The sequence below is a fragment of the Protopterus annectens genome, chromosome 11.part0 (assembly GCF_019279795.1).
Source record: "Protopterus annectens isolate FY-2018-M chromosome 11.part0, PAN1.0, whole genome shotgun sequence".
NCBI classification, from domain to species: domain Eukaryota; kingdom Metazoa; phylum Chordata; order Ceratodontiformes; family Protopteridae; genus Protopterus; species Protopterus annectens.
Window position 1 is genome coordinate 306,516,642 of NC_056745.1, and position 13,395 is coordinate 306,530,036.

At 40.1% G+C, this 13,395-nt stretch overlaps 1 protein-coding gene across 1 annotated transcript in view; it reads left to right on the plus strand.

Annotated features, from left to right (window-relative positions):
* LOC122815360 (solute carrier organic anion transporter family member 1C1-like) overlaps positions 1-13,395 on the plus strand; it is a 536,466-nt gene that overhangs the window by 294,947 nt on the left and 228,124 nt on the right. The gene's annotated exons all lie outside the window — the stretch shown is intronic.

A 13,395-nucleotide genomic window follows, 5' to 3' on the forward strand; every position in this document is an offset into this window, starting at 1 on the left:
AAACACTTACATAGACACAGAGACACACACAGAAACACACACACAAACAATATTTTCCTGGTGTAATTAATGACAATTCTACTGCATCGACACCCCTTTTTGTGTCTTTGTGGTAAAGCTGCCATTAGCTAGACCACTGTAGCAGACCAAAACCTGAATTGCCCTTTAACCTTAAAATATGTCCTCCATTCAATATTTGTTTAGTAACAGTAGCTTTAAGCAGTAATTCTTTGAATGGTGCAAGCTTATACCTTTTTCAGTATATGCTGTTAAAACTAATAAATAAACTGTCCACCACAAACATTTAAAATTGAATACTGAAGCTCTTAACTAAAACTAAATTTAGACAAAACACTTTGTAAAATCATTCATATAATCAGCTATAAATCTGTAAAATGAAAATACATATTGAATACGTTTAAACTGGCAGATGGCATAGACAAACTGTAACTAACAAGTTATCTGGACCTATCAGCACCAGTGGCTAAAGATATACTTGATTTTCTACCTATGACTGATCTGAAAGCCCAAACAGCAGTTGCAAATCTTTACAGACCATGAATTCTAGAAAGGTTTCTGTCTACGAATACAAATGACCTACACAATCTAGAAGTAAGGCAGTTACTCCTAGTCGGTTTAATTTTTTCTAGTTAAAAGAGTCCCATGCAGAATTTACTTTTTTTCTGCAGTTTGAATGATACTGCCCTGAAACATCAGCCTTCAATTCTGGGGATATGGGAGTCCAAATAAAGTAATACATTCTGAGCTGAAAGCATTGCATATGTGTACATATCTGAGAATCAGATTTAGATTCACTAACAGTCTACATTTCCACAGACAGCAGTTATATATACAACGCTAATCACATTTTTTGCATACTATACTTGTAATACATTTTATATGCTGTCAAATTTACAATAACCACATTTTTTTCTGAAAATAATTACCTTAGCTTTATCTTACTATAACATATTCACAGATGCCAGATTTATCAGCTTGTTCATGGTGCTGGACTTAGGAGTAAGGTGATAGGTTTTGTCAGTGATTGTAAAATAGCTCCATGATACCGAAACACACGTGAGAGATAGTTTATGAAAATGGCAGCCAAAGTAGTTGAGCTTTTGATTCTCTTTTCAAACCTTTCCACCCTTCTAGACTCCTGTCTTGTCTCTTTTGTTTCACAGGAGGACAACAAGAGTGAATTATTTTTCCTAATATTAAGTGGATAACTACTGCATCAGTTTCTGATATAAAAATAAATCTGTCCTATTTACTATAAGGCTATACTGTCTACCCATCCTTTAAGAGCGAGGAACTGAAGATTTAGATTTTGGTAGACATGTTTGTGATGTGTAGGAAGGCTGCACTAACATGAGTATAGTTCATAGCATTGTTGCTACCCTTTTATTTAATGAGAGAAAAATGCTGTGCCATGTCGCATTCAAAATACTCTTGCTTGTAAGTAACACCTTCTGTGAGTGCTGCATTAGCAGTAGAAGTATGTTAAAGGAATTAACTGTTTATATTTTATGAATTCCAAATATTCTGAGTTATTATCTGTGCCTCTAGCTAACTGTATAAAACCCACTTGTATTGTAGTGCTGTTTTTATTGTGACAAAACATCATACAGCTTAATAACCAGAAACTGGGGCACCTTTACAAACAATACACTATCCCCACTTTTATGCACGACATGCATGGAGTGGAAAATGTGAACGCCATTATAATAAACAAAGAATAATATGAAAGTTAGCAACAGTGGCTCAGCAGGTAGTATACTTAACTTTGTTGCTCTTCCTGCACCAGGTACTTGGATTTGTTTTGACTGGCAGTTACTACAGAGGATTAAGGCTATGATCTGTACTCCAGGATTTGATTTCCCCAGCCTCTGTTTGCCTACTGTATGACTCTGACTAAGCCACTTAACCAGACAGTGCTCTGGGGCAATTGAGAAATTGGGCTAGGTTTCTCAATGGTCACCTGCATCATATACCTAGTAGTTACCTGTAAACATAAGAATAGAGTGATTATTAGACAAAAATGAATGGTTTCAATGTGTTATTAGAAAATGTGTTTGCCTACATGTAGTGCTAATTGATAAATTGTTGTAAATGTATCTTTCAATGCCTCCAGAAACATTCATGTAACAGCCATATTTGCAGGTAATATCATTCTATACTGTTAAATATTGGTTAAGCACTGTACTTGACCATTAGCACCTTGCTATGCATACAGTGAATTTTGTGTTGTACAGCACACAGTAATATAAAAATATCTGGACAGATGGATGCAGGTGCTGTTGTGGTCTTAAAAGTTGGTGGCTTTGTGTTGCCCACCTCTGGAGTAAATTTGATATTGGACATTCCCCCCAGTCCCATTACATCAGCTCATTCTACTGTGTATAGTGAGATAAGTTGTGAAGGTCCACCTCTTTAGCTTCTCAGCCTTGAATTATCTTCTGTCTCCTCACTTTCTACTAACAAAAAAAATAAAATAATTGCGCCTCTTCCTATTTCATTTTGCTGCTTGTGCTTGAGTTCAACTGCATTTATTTTGTCGCATTTCGTTACTTCTTGTTGGTAGCCTTATTAAATTGATGACAGTATTCTACTGAATTGGTGCTTTATTTGAGCTGTTTTTTACTGTTGTGATTGTGAGCTAATTTATCACATTTTCACTATTTTAAAGCAATTTACTGATAAACTATATTTCATTGCTGTTTACTGCAATTCATTACTGTTAAACTACATTTACTGCATTTTGTTACTGTTAAACTGTATTTTTTCATAATGTGAGTTCTGTTCTTTTGTATTTAAGTGGTTAATCTGTGCTTTTTTGTGAGTTTTACTGTGTTCTTAAGCTTAAATTGAGTAGCATAGTCTAGATACAGGTTTGCTACATCCAGAGCTGCAGCTGCATGATTTTTAACCCTTTTTGAGGTATTCCAGCTACAAATTTTCCCTTAGTGGCACTTGTGTGATCACCTGGTAGTACTACTCTTAGACCTTCCACCCTTTACCGTCTTAGCTCTCTCTGGCTTCTCTCCCTCAGTTTCTGACAAATATGGATGGACAATTTCCTATGTTTTCTCCTGCCAGTCTGGTTGATATGGGCATCCTGAGACACTGTAGCAACTACCTCATGTACACGAACAACCCTCTACTAGTACCACCTAGAAACACAATTTGTGAGAGATGTAATTACATCAAATACCTAGAGTCATTGCTCTCTCCACCACAAGCCAGTATATCCGGTACTGACACAAACACCACACCTCAAACACCACCCACATCTACACAACACACCACAACAATGAGGAGGTCCTCAGCAAAAACATATCCAAACAAAAGAAACCTCCAAGGCAAAAACACACGCAAACTCCACTGTCCACTACATCACACAACACACATAGTCCACACATCTGAGTCGCACAGTCACTAAGGCCTAAACATAAACCCAACATATTAGTCATAGGAGACTCTATTGTGAGATACACAAATGTGCCTCTCACCAGGCTGGATAAGGAGAAAGTCATGGTTAATTGTTTGTCAGGTGTCAGAATCCACCATATCACCCATGCATTCAAATCTCTCAATGGGTACTGTTATGACTCTGTCATAGTCTATGTTTACATGAATGACTTAAGACATACCTCCCTGGACTATATGAAAAAAGACATGATTGGGCTCGCTGAATATGCATCCCAGTCAGGTATGTTCTTAGCCTTAAGCAGCATTCTACCATCACCCAGAATGACGCCTTAATAAAAATAGAAAATGATTGACTTTAACAACTGCCTTAGTTTCTGGTGTCATTCCAAGGGGATCCAGTACCTGACAGCCTGGGATGACATGATTGACAAACCATGATGCTTTCCGAGAGATGGCCTTCATCTGTCTCTCTTGGGATTTATGCTTCTGGCAATGGCTCTTGCCTCCCCATAGTGCCTTGTTTAGGCAATGCCATGAGGTCAAAACTAGCAACATGAAAATTTCATCAAAACGTAAATTAAAGGTCATGCTGCTAAACGCTAGGAGTCTAAACATGAAACTGCACTCATTGCAAACATTCTTAACCCTGGAAGATGCTGACATTTGTGGAGTCACAGAAACCTGGTTCAAAGCTGTGGAGAGCACCACAGCCATACAAGGTTACTTATCCTATCATACATTCAGACCACAAACTGTGGGCAGCAAAGCAAAAGGAGGTGGAGTTGCAATATATATAAAAGATATACACACCTCCAGTCAGATCAAACTGTATGATACAACAGAGACACTTCAGGTGCAGTTAACAATTGACAAGGCCCCTATTCAAATCATAGCTAGCTATAGACCCACAACTTTGACTCAAAATGCCCACTCCACCTATCTGGAACTCTTCAAGATTCAACCCTTTTCCCTAATCCTGGGTAACTTTAACTATCCAACCATATCTAACTAGGCATTAATCCATATGTTACCAGATGGGAAGCTAACTGGCTTACTGATAGAACCCACCTAGTCAAAATAGGGGAAGCCACCTCAAGCAGTAGACCCATATCGAGTGGTGTACCCCAGGGTTTGGTCTTGGGGCCTCTGTTATTTGGGATGTACTTTTCTGAGGTGCAGGCCAAAACCAGCAGGCTATGGCTGACCAAGTTTGCAGATGATGGCAAGCTGGGAGCTGTCATCAATTCCCCTAGTGACATGGACATCCTCCAAGAGGGTCTCACCCAAACAAATGACTGGTGCCAGAAACATGGCCTCAAGCTGAATACAAAAAAATGCATCATCATCCCCTTTGGGGAGAGTGATGTCCCCACAAATTATCATATTAATAACAATGTCCTAAGCACACAGTCAGTTGTGAGGGATTTGGGCACCCAGATTGATAGCAACTTGACTTTTGACCACCATGTTGCTTCCACTGTATGGAAAGCTTTCTACATGGCCCATCTCATAAGTAAGGGTATCTCATCCAGGGGCAAGGAGATCATAACAGCCCTGTATTCTTCCCTTATAAGGCCCATTATTTAGTACAATACCCCATTCGGCATGTACCTTGCAAATTACATGCAGCAGCTGGAGTGACCATTGAGGTTCCTCACCAAGAGAATCCAGGGCCTCAAAAATCTACCATACACAGATAGGCCCATCCCTCTACTCTGTTTAATACAAACTCATCAGAGGTGACCTCTGTCTGGCATAGAAGGCGATCTCAGATTCCGCCTTGATGGAACAGCTGCATATCCACAAGTCAAGCTCCACTCGAGTAACCCACACACGTGGCCTCAACCTGGTCTGTGACATCAATAGGACTTGTTGGCGGGACAGATTTGTGTCTCAGAGACTTCCCCATCTATAGAATAGACTCCCTCTCCACATCAAGCAGAGTACATCTTTACCCCTTTTTAAGCACAGCCTGGATAACTGGATGGGAAATAGAAAATACATCCCTGGGATTTCACCCATGTCCCTGCTGGACGGGGGCATCAGGTGCTGATTTGTCTATGCATGGGCTAAACTCTCAGGGTCAATAGCCTAGTAACTTCCTATGATACTATGATCCTATTGGAAGAAACACTCATGCCAAAACACAAATGCCTAGAGATTCTTTGATTTTGTCAATGCAAATGCCTTGGACCAGTTGGTTGACACCCCAAAAAGAGGTGAAAATATCTTGGACTTGTTATTATCCAGCATGAGTAACCACTGCAGCATCCCTACAGTGTCATCATCCTTGCTAAGATCCAAACACAAAGCAGTCTCTTTTGAAGTCACCATCTCCCCCAATCCCCCCCCCCCCCACTAGCTAGGGTCAAAGAAAAAACTTCTCCAAAGCTGATTACAACCTCCTGAGGGAAGGTATAAACAGCTTCATAATCCCCTCCCCCTCTATAGGAACTGGCACATATGTCTAAACCTATACCAAAGTACTGTATGAGCATTAATATAGCTGCATGGAATCAGGAATACCTGACAGGATGAAATCCTCCTCCTCAAGGAAGAGTAAACCTGTCTGGTGGACATTTGCAATAAATAAACTCTATAAAAAGGAGCAAGTGCCTAATTGGAAGCAATCTCTCCTTAGCCTGAACAAGCAAATAAGAGCACTAGTGAAGTCCTCCAAAGCAAACTTCGAGTCCACACTGGCCACATCTACTAAAGAGAATCATAAGGCCTTCTTAACATATGTCTGCAATCTCAAAGGAAGCACCCAGATCTGCTCAGAACTGGTGGTCAAGGACACCACATAGACAAACGCTGTATATATAGCCAACCTGCTGGCAGACAAGTTCAGTGAAAACTTCACCCCTCTGTCCCCCACATCAGTAAATCAGGATATCCCCAGCACATGCCCCCCTCCCTTATCTCTAAGGAGCAAGTCATCATTGCCCTCTCAAAGGCAAAAAATGCATACTCCATGGGACCCAATACCATCCCAGGCTGCTTCCTACATTAACTCAGGCAGGAACTTGCAACACCATTAGGCATGTTATTCAACCAAAGCCTGAGTACCAGCTTCATCCCAGTTGTGTGGAGGACAGCTACTGTCATCCCTTTGCACAAAGGTGGAGTGTCCATCCATCCAGAAAATTATAGACCCATCAACCTAACTAGCCTCATCTGCAAGGCCATGGAGTGGATTATCATGGCCCTCATTAACAAGGACATTGGCAACCTCCAGACACTCAATCCCACACAGTTTGGTTTTGTCAAGGGGAGATCATGCCTGTTAAAATTGGTCAACTTCTTTGAGACAGTCACCAAAGCCAGGGAAGATGGAAAGACCACCACATACTTTGACCTGGCCAAAGCCTTCAATACTATTCTCCACTCAGGTATAATAAATAAACTTCTCAACTAGGCATCAGTCCATATGTTACCAGATGGGTAGTAAACTGGCTGATTGATAGAACCCACCTAGTCAAAATAGGGGATGCCACTTCAAGCAGTAAATCCATAATGAGCAATGTACCCCAGGGATTGGTCTCGAGGCCTCTGTTGTTTGGGATATACTTTTCTGAGATGCAGGCCAAAACAAGTGGGCTATGGCTGACCAAGTTTGCAGATGACTGCAAGCTGGGTGCTGTCATTAATTCCCCTAGTGATGTGGACATCCTACAAGAGGGTCTCACCCAAACAAATGACTGGTGCGACTGGTACCAGAAACATGGCCACAAACTGAATGCCAAAAAAATGCATCATCATCCCCTTTGAGGACACTGACCTCCTCACAAATTATCACATTAATAATAAGGTCCTAAGCACGCAATCAGTCGTGAGGGTCTTGGACAACCAGGTTGACTTGACTTTTGATCACCATATTGCATCCATTGTACGGAAAGCTTTCTACATGACCCACCTCATTAGTAAGAGCATCTCATCCAGGGACAAGGTGGTCATAACATCCCTGTATTCTTCCCTTATAAGACACATTATTGAGTACAATGCCCCTTTCGGCATATAGCTCACAAGGCACATACAGCAGCTGGAGAAACCGCAGAGGTTCCTCACCAGGAGAATCCAGAGCCTCAAACATCTATCATACACAGATAGGCTAAAGGCCCTGTCCCTCTACTCAGTCTCCTACAGACTCCTCAGAGGAGACCTCTGTCTGGCATACAATGCAATCTCAAATCCCGCCTTGATGGGACTGCTGCATATCCGCAAGTCAAGCTCCTCTCAAGTAACCCACAAGCGTGACCTCAATCTGGTCTGTGACATAAATAGGACTTGTTGGTGGGACAGATTTGTGTCACAGAGACTTTCCCTTTTGTGGAATATACTCCCTCTCCATGTCAAGCAGAGTGCCTCAATAACCCTTTTAAAGTACAACCTGGATAACTGGATGGGGAACAGAAAATACACCCCTGGGATTCCACCTGTGTCCCTGATGGACAGTGGCATCGGGTGCGGACTTGTTGGAATATGGGCTAAATTCTTGGCTAGGCTTGTAAGGGCCTCAGGGCCAATAACCTAGTAACTTCCTATGATCCTATGATCCTATGATGACAATGAATTAAATAAGCTGTTAAACAGGGCTACAGTATAACATTAATAATAAAAATGGTGACAGCACTTCATACAGTTATGTAACAGAAAATCAAGGCGTGCATAACAAGAGAAAGGGCAGAATGTCAGAAGACAAAAGGATAAAATGGAAGTTGAATTGGGGAACAGTTGAAAAATGTTCAGTTAGCCACTATGTGCATAGATGAGATATGCATACTAACTGTTTAACTGAGTGTGTATTATATTTAAGTGTGTATCTGTTCTCCTGTGTTAAATTGACCTAAACAGAGTTTAAATATCTTTAGCATAGTCTTGTTACTGGTTTTGCTTTATCCAGATCTATCTGTGTGATCTCTATGTTTCCTGTCTTTCCTACTACACCATCTTTTGTTGCCTGAGGCCTACCTGAACTTAGTGGGAGTAAGTGAGCTGGTTGGAACTGGTCTGGCATAAGGTGTTTAGCTAAGAGCTCAGGGACAAGGGTTCATTGGTCATTTCCAGTGTTTCTATTTTACTTTTGTTTTTGTGATACTTAAACCCTGTGTTTGCATGGGTTTGTGCTTGTTAGTGTGTAGCGTACCACCACTGCACTGTTTTAACCCTTTGCGAGGAATCTCAGCTGCATTTTTTCCCTTACCAGCACTCCTGTGTAAGTGAGGTCCTCTCTTGCAGCTACTGTATTGATTTTATCCAGCCCTACTCACACTTATAGGCACTCTCCTCAGATAGTACCCACTCTACTCTCTCTGACCTCTCTTCCACAGATTCTGACAACCATGGAACCTGGAATAATGGACAGGATTGTCTCAGGAGTACAAAATGGGGACACATACACTTGTAGAGGTCTACTATGAGAATTTACTGGTCACAGCAAACACTCTTTTTTTTCAACAGCCTAAGAAATGGCTTTACACATGGGTATCACCAGATGGTCAGTACTGAAATCCAATTGACTATCTATGTTGCAGTCAGAGACAGAAGTGCTCTATACAGACACCAAAGAAAAAAAGGCCTAGAACTGACTGCAGCTCAAACCGTCAGTTTCTAATTGCAAAGTTTGCAATCATATTAAAGAAAACAGAACAGGCAAAGCCTCCAGGACAACTAGATACAAGCTCAACAATATTCTGTATGAATATGTAATGAAGGTAAATAACAAATTTAAAGGGTTAGACCTGGTCTATAGAGTCCTCTTCACCTCAAAGAACTATGGATAGAAGTTTGTAATACTGTGAATAAGGTGACAACAAAAACATTCCATGCAGAAAGAAGATTAAGAAGATAAAATGGCTATCTTTTAAAATGTAGAAGTAAATAAGGAAAGAATGAGAACACAAGGCAATGGAAATAATTCAAATTGAATGCATAGTTCTAGAGAAAGCAGACAAGGGGTATGGCGATATATTTAAATGAACAATGCAAAGAACTGGAAGAAGGGTCTAAATCAAGTAGGGCAAAAACTCTCTTCAAGATGATTGGTGATAGTAAATGAAACTTCCACATAAAATAAGTATGATAAAATATAAAGCTGGAAACAATCCATCAGAAGCTATTAAGAAGTATCTAACCAATTGACTCAGTTATTGGAGAAAAGATAGACAGATAGGGCTCCTCATGCAGGAATGAATGAGTGGTAAGGTTTTCATGTAGCCCAGAGATATTCATCTCAAACCACTAGAAGACAAATAGGCTGAATGGGTGTGGGGAGTAGGGACACTGAACAGGGCTCCCCAGAGGGGAGGAAGGAATAATTGATCAGTAAAGGCATGTGGCAAGGAGCATAGTGTCATCCAACTTATTTAGTTTATATGCTGAATATATCAGGCAAAATGCTGCATTATATAACTCAGATGCTGGAATCAAAGTTATTGGGAGAACTACTGACAACCTCAGATATGCAAATGTTGCTTTTCTAATGACGGAAAGTGAGGAAGAGTTAAAGATGCTGTTGGTGATGTTGAAAGTACAAAGCACAAATGCTAGCTTACTGCTCAATAGTTGTTGTATCTTTCGGCTTTTCCCGGTTAGGGGTCGCCACAGCAGAACTCCGGTCCTCTAATGATTGGCAGTAGATTTTTATGTACCGAGTTGCCAGCCCTGATGCACAACCTTCAACGAAGGTACGCCCATTCACGCATGTCTCCACACAGAAGACGCTTTAGCTGAGAATCGAACAGGACAACATCTTACTGTGAGGCGACAACGCTACCTCAGCACCACCACCGTAGTTCGCTTACTGCTTACTGCTCAATAGTAAAAGAACTAAAATATATCATTTATCGCTATCGATTGCTTTCATGGGGCAAGGAGTGGAGGCCGTGATACATTTTATTTTCCTTGGCTCAAAAATCTCTGCAGATGGTTATCAAACATATGAAACTTAAAAAAAAAGCATTTGCATCGTGGGAATAATCCTTCGGCAATTTTTGGCAAATCTGGTTAAAGGTCAAGGTAGTCACATTGTTTTCAAAGATATATATAGTCAAAACAGTTATTTTTCTGGTAATTATGGATTTGAGAGATGGACTATAAGCAACCCTGTTTACTGGAAAACTAATGATTTGAATAATGGTGTTTGAGAAAATGTATGAGAATTCTGTGGACTGCAAGGTGATCAAAAATAGTCATTACTTATGGGCGTAAACAGTGTTTACTAGATGGTCTCATAGTAAAACTAAAATACATACACTTTGGTCACATAATGCAAAAACAGAATTTAACTGAGAAGACGATGCTGGGAAAGATGAGAAGCAAACAAAAAAGGGTGGGTGTGGCACAATGAAACAAAACATTACTGAAGTAATGAAAGTGAATCTGCAAGAACTTAAAGAAGCATTTGTTGATAGACAGGCCTGGTGTGTCACTCCCTGAGGTCGCAAAGAAGCAGACATGGGTAAATAACTAAACAAGAACAAATGTTTCCTCATAATAACCACTGAACTTAAAGCATTATCGCCTTATTAATAATCCACCATTAAGTTAGACAGCTAATAAATAGTGAGTTAAAGAACGAGTACTTCATAGTTATGTGAAAGAAAGAAAGCCTAAAGACACACATACATTAATAATTAAAAACATGCAAACATATTAGCAAACTAGAGATAAATTTGGGGCTGTACTAATGTCTTCATGCTGGATGTTGTACTGTGCATTCATTTATTTTGCAGTACCGCAGCAGTACTCTCTGGAGTTATCTATATCATCATCTTATGTTCCGCTGAGCTAATTTTCCCTGAACCAGTAGAGTGATGTAGCCTGAGCCATCATTCCAAGCAGAACCATAACTACCTGTGCCAAGACAATGCAGAAGCTGCAAGTGATGAGTACCATTTCCCACAGATGATAATAAGGGCAGGAAGCACAGCAAAGCAGGTGCCTAGCATTCTGCACCAATGGTATCTTGTACAAGGTTTATATTTTCTAATTCTGAGTGAATAATGATGCCTGTAATTCCTCAGCTAGAATCATTCCATCAGAAATAATTAGTGTCACTGCAGTACAAAGTAAGTGACAGACCCAGCAGTCCTGCAGCAGTATGCACAGCAGAAACACACACTCTCTGTGGTGGGTTGAGAGGCCATATTCAAGGCACTTGCATCCCGGCATGAAGACACAGAAAAGAGTGACATGTCTATTGTCATGTGGTCATGCGTGGATCTATCTGTTCTAAATCTCTGATCTCATTGTTACCTGAAATACTTAGTGCTACTTCCTGGACATGCACTTACATTTCTTTACTAAGTTATTTGTGAAAACATGGTGGCACTGTCAGGACCCAGACTATGAATATAACAGGTTTAGGGCTTTGCATGGGCTTGCACTTATGTGTGTGCTCTTTATATTCATGTGCATGTGCATGAAAATAGAGAATGTACAAAAATGTACACGTATGCATATAACTGTCGAGTACATGAGTACTGCTAAGTGAACTTTAGACACCCGTTATGGCACTGGATTTTGACAGTCCAGCATTATCCTCAGTGAAAACAGTCATGGCCAGGAATAATTCCCTGATGTTTCAGGATCATTAGTCATGTCTGTGGTAGATTCACCTTTAGCATATATTTAAATTAGGAGACCCACTAATATGCTATCAGCCACTGGTGGAAAATGAGTGTGATCAGTGTGTTGTAGGAGGGGATTACAGGCAGCTGTACTACCCTGTTTGTGTGGATGGTACTATGAAGCCATATGCAGCATTTCAGATTGGATTTTTAACATTAGGTAATGTTATAATAGCTTTTGAGCAGCTGTTGCTGATAGCCATATTATGTCAAGTGGTGTGGGCAGATCAGAAAATTGTATGTTTCTTCAGGAGCTTTTAGTTCACACCTGCAGATATATAGATTCAGGCTATGAAGAAGGCACGTATTTCATCTGTTTTAGCATAAAATGTAGATGTGAAAGCCTGCCTTCATTTATGCAGCTATTACATATCTGGACTGTTCTAAGTCCACTATGGCATGCAAGACCTTACTCTGAAGTTTTTTAGGGTTTCTAAATGATACAGTGCTCAGGTATACATGATCTGTTGCATAATTGCCCTTGCTTTTTCAGAACGTTCTGAATTTTGCCTCATATTTTGTTCTGCTCCTCATAAAAATTTTTAATTTTTGAGTAAACCACTGATGATTACAACCACTCACTCACACATTAGAGTTTCATACTTCTAATCTTCAGCAAATGCATTTTGATGCAAAATGTGGTGTTATATTAATCTTCTAAGTGAACTAGAGTAGTATTGACAAATTATCCCCAATTTAGAGCCTTTGTCCCCCATTGTTTTTGGTTTTGTCCAGTATTCTTGAGCAAAGAAATTGAGAGCTAAAGTGAACTTCAGATTTGTGAACACTGTTCCAAGTGAAAAAAGAGCAGTAGAATGACAACTGTATATACTCGAGTAATTACAGTGCAAGTTTTTAAATGGGCAGAGAGAAGATACATTATTTTACTTTCTCATTGGCTTTGAGGAGTTTAGCATGTTCAACAATAAAAATGGTTTGAAGACTCGGAAGTATGGTTGCATGAAGTTCTGACCACTGTCTATTCAACAGTGAGAAGAGATTTATACTGTAGCCCATACGTTGAACTGCTCTTGTTTAGTGTATTTCTATAAACAAGATGATAGTTATTACATTTAGCCATCCACTCAAAGTTAAGTATACTGTGAAAGAAAAGCAGTGTTGTATTTCTCAAATGGCACAATAACTGAAAAGGAAACATGATACCATGTGATACTACACAAGGGGTGGGAGAATGACATAATGGTTAAGGTGTTTACCTTAAAGACACAAGGTGCAGAGTTTGATTCTCACATGGGGGTAAATGGCCCAAAATGGCAGTTCGCCTAGTACTAATCTATGAACCTATGAAAATCACTGACTTTCATCACTACTC